At 35.2% G+C, this 4,022-nt stretch overlaps 1 pseudogene; it reads left to right on the top strand.

Annotated features, from left to right (window-relative positions):
• Positions 1 to 3,017: 3,017 nt before the first annotated feature.
• On the top strand, positions 3,018 to 3,195 carry LOC117149430 (annotated as a pseudogene).
• Positions 3,196 to 4,022: the final 827 nt, after the last annotated feature.

Raw genomic sequence — 4,022 nt, 5'->3', positions numbered from 1 at the left:
GATACAATAATTATGTATGTTGGAAATAAATGATATTTTATAATGAAATATGTATGTATAAAAAGATAAAATTATAGAAATATATATTACATAATTAGATGAAATTCTTGTTATATTGGTAAAACAAGGTATAAATTAAAATGAAATATGGATTACGAATGCTATATAAAAATGGCCGTAATCGAATGGATTTTTTACTTATATATTTAAAATTTTACCCAAAGGCGAAATATTGAATTTTATTCAATATAATAAAAATCATGGAATTATATAAAGTTGAAAAATCTATATATCTATATATCTATTATATTGCTTATTTCGATTCAAAATATGAATGGAATATGAAGGAAAAACATTATTCTGGGTTGATCCTGCCAGTAGTTATATGCTTGTCTCAAAGATTAAGCCATGCATGTCTAAGTACACACGAATTAAAAGTGAAACCGCAAAAGGCTCATTATATCAGTTATGGTTCCTTAGATCGTTAACAGTTACTTGATAACTGTGGTAATTCTAGAGCTAATACATGCAATTAAAACATGAACCTTATGGGACATGTGCTTTTATTAGGCTAAAACCAAGCATCGCAAGATCGTTATATTGGTTGAACTCTAGATAACATGCAGATCGTATGGTTCTTGTACCGACGACAGATCTTTCAAATGTCTGCCCTATCAACTTTTGATGTAGTATCTAGGACTACCATGGTTGCAACGGGTAACGGGAATCAGGTTCGATTCCGGGAGAGGAGCCTGAGAAACGGCTACCACATCTAAGGAAGCAGCAGGCGCGTAAATACCCACTCCCAGCTCGGAGGTAGTGACGAAAAATAACAATACAGACTCATATCCGAGGCCCTGTAATTGGAATGAGTACACTTAAATCCTTTAACAAGGACCAATTGGAGGGCAAGTCTGGTGCCAGCAGCCGCGGTAATTCCAGCTCCAATAGCGTATATTAAAGTTGTTGCGGTTAAAACGTTCGTAGTTGAACTTGTGCTTCATACGGTAGTACAACTTACAATTGTGGTTAGTACTATACCTTATGTATGTAAAGCGTATTACCGGTGGATTCTTATATGTGATTAAATACTTGTATTTTTTCATATGTTCCTCCTATTTAAAAACCTGCACTAGTGCTCTTAAACGAGTGTTATTGTGGCCGGTACTATTACTTTGAACAAATTAGAGTGCTTAAAGCAGGCTTCAAATGCCTGAATATTCTGTGCATGGGATAATGAAATAAGACCTCTGTTCTGCTTTCATTGGTTTCAGATCAAAAGGTAATGATTAATAGAAGCAGTTTGGGGCATTAGTATTACACCGAGAGGTGAAATTCTTGGACCGTCGTAAGACTAACTTAAGCGAAAGCATTTGCCAAAGATGTTTTCATTAATCAAGAACGAAAGTTAGAGGTTCGAAGGCGATCAGATACCGCCCTAGTTCTAACCATAAACGATGCCAGCTAGCAATTTGGGTGTAGCTACTTTTATGGCTCTCTCAGTCGCTTCCGGGAAACCAAAGCTTTTGGGCTCCGGGGGAAGTATGGTTGCAAAGCTGAAACTTAAAGGAATTGACGGAAGGGCACCACCAGGAGTGGAGCCTGCGGCTTAATTTGACTCAACACGGGAAAACTTACCAGGTCCGAACATAAGTGTGTAAGACAGATTGATAGCTCTTTCTCGAATCTATGGGTGGTGGTGCATGGCCGTTCTTAGTTCGTGGAGTGATTTGTCTGGTTAATTCCGATAACGAACGAGACTCAATATATTAAATAGATATCTTCAGGATTATGGTGCTGAAGCTTATGTAGCCTTCATTCATGGTGGCAGTAAAATGTTTATTGTGTTTGAATGTGTTTATGTAAGTGGAGCCGTACCTGTTGGTTTGTCCCATTATAAGGACACTAGCTTCTTAAATGGACAAATTGCGTCTAGCAATAATGAGATTGAGCAATAACAGGTCTGTGATGCCCTTAGATGTCCTGGGCTGCACGCGCGCTACAATGAAAGTATCAACGTGTATTTCCTAGACCGAGAGGTCCGGGTAAACCGCTGAACCCACTTTCATGCTTGGGATGTGAACTGAAACTGTTCACATGAACTTGGAATTCCCAGTAAGTGTGAGTCATTAACTCGCATTGATTACGTCCCTGCCCTTTGTACACACCGCCCGTCGCTACTACCGATTGAATTATTTAGTGAGGTCTCCGGACGTGATCACTGTGACGCCTTGCGTGTTACGGTTGTTTCGCAAAAGTTGACCGAACTTGATTATTTAGAGGAAGTAAAAGTCGTAACAAGGTTTCCGTAGGTGAACCTGCGAAGGATCATTATTGTATAATATCCTTATCGTTAATAAACATTTGTTATAAATACAAATAAATACAATTTACCAAAATAAAATATTACAAAATGATTCCACGGAATCAAAAGTTAAAGTCAAAATAAATGAAGATGGCTTTTTATTTTATATGTGGGGCTTGGCAAACTCATAAAAGACTTTAACATTATTAATGTTGTTGTGCGTATTTGTGGCAGTACCTACTACAACAATGGCGTTTCCTATAAAAACAAATTCTCGAAAATGGAAATCGAAGAAACTGAACAAAATTTGAAAGTAGAAGTTCGAATTAAAATTAAAATAATTTGAATGTGGTATTCAAAATAAGTGTGTGTGTATATGGACCATAATATACACGCGTTGCGAATATGTATTGTTCATCTATGTTATGAGCATACGTTGGCTAATGCAACAACCTAAATATACAATGTTTGTACCTGTCATCCATCAGGTTAATGTTTTATATAAATTTTGCAGTATGTGTCACCCAAAATAGCAAACCATAACCAGATTTTTATGATACATAATGCTTATATGAAACTAAGACATATCGCAACATTTATTTTTAGGTAAAAAATAAATTTATTGAAGGAATTGATATATGCCAGTAAAATGGTGTATTTTTAATTTCTTTCAATAAAAACAATATTGATATTATATAAAAATGAATTATAAAACTCTAAGCGGTGGATCACTCGGCTCATGGGTCGATGAAGAACGCAGCAAACTGTGCGTCATCGTGTGAACTGCAGGACACATGAACATCGACATTTTGAACGCATATCGCAGTCCATGCTGTTATGTACTTTAATTAATTTTATAGTGCTGCTGGACTACATATGGTTGAGGGTTGTAAGACTATGCTAATTAAGTGTTTATAAATTTTTTTAAGCATATGGTATATTATTGGATTAAATAATGATTTTATTCATAATATTAAAAGAATGAAAAACATTATCTCACATTTGAATGTGAAAACGAAGAGAAATATTTTCTTTTTTCAATCAAATAATACTGAGAAATGTCTAGCATAAAAAATTGAAATATTTTTCATCTAGAATTGTCTCTTATTAATGATTCGGAAAAAGAAAAATCTTGGTTTTGTTATTATTCTTCGTTGGTTCGTTAAATGGATAAAAATAACTTTGCTTACAAGAACTATTGGAACTATTTATACGAATTTAATTGATTGTTTATCATTTATATATAAGAATTTATGGCAAAAAATAGTTATATATACAACCTCAACTCATATGGGACTACCCCCTGAATTTAAGCATATTAATTAGGGGAGGAAAAGAAACTAACAAGGATTTTCTTAGTAGCGGCGAGCGAAAAGAAAACAGTTCAGCACTAAGTCACTTTGTCTATATGGCAAATGTGAGATGCAGTGTATGGAGCGTCAATATTCTAGTATGAGAAATTAATGATTTAAGTCCTTCTTAAATGAGGCCATTTACCCATAGAGGGTGCCAGGCCCGTATAACGTTAATGATTACTAGATGATGTTTCCAAAGAGTCGTGTTGCTTGATAGTGCAGCACTAAGTGGTGGTAAACTCCATCTAAAACTAAATATAACCATGAGACCGATAGTAAACAAGTACCGTGAGGGAAAGTTGAAAAGAACTCTGAATAGAGAGTTAAACAGTACGTGAAACTGCTTAGAGGTTAAGCCGATG

Source organism: Drosophila mauritiana, unplaced genomic scaffold, assembly GCF_004382145.1.
Source record: "Drosophila mauritiana strain mau12 unplaced genomic scaffold, ASM438214v1 U_210, whole genome shotgun sequence".
In the NCBI taxonomy this organism is placed as follows: domain Eukaryota; kingdom Metazoa; phylum Arthropoda; class Insecta; order Diptera; family Drosophilidae; genus Drosophila; species Drosophila mauritiana.
Note: the sequence above shows the minus strand (reverse complement) of the source record. Positions and strands in the feature narration are given on the sequence as shown.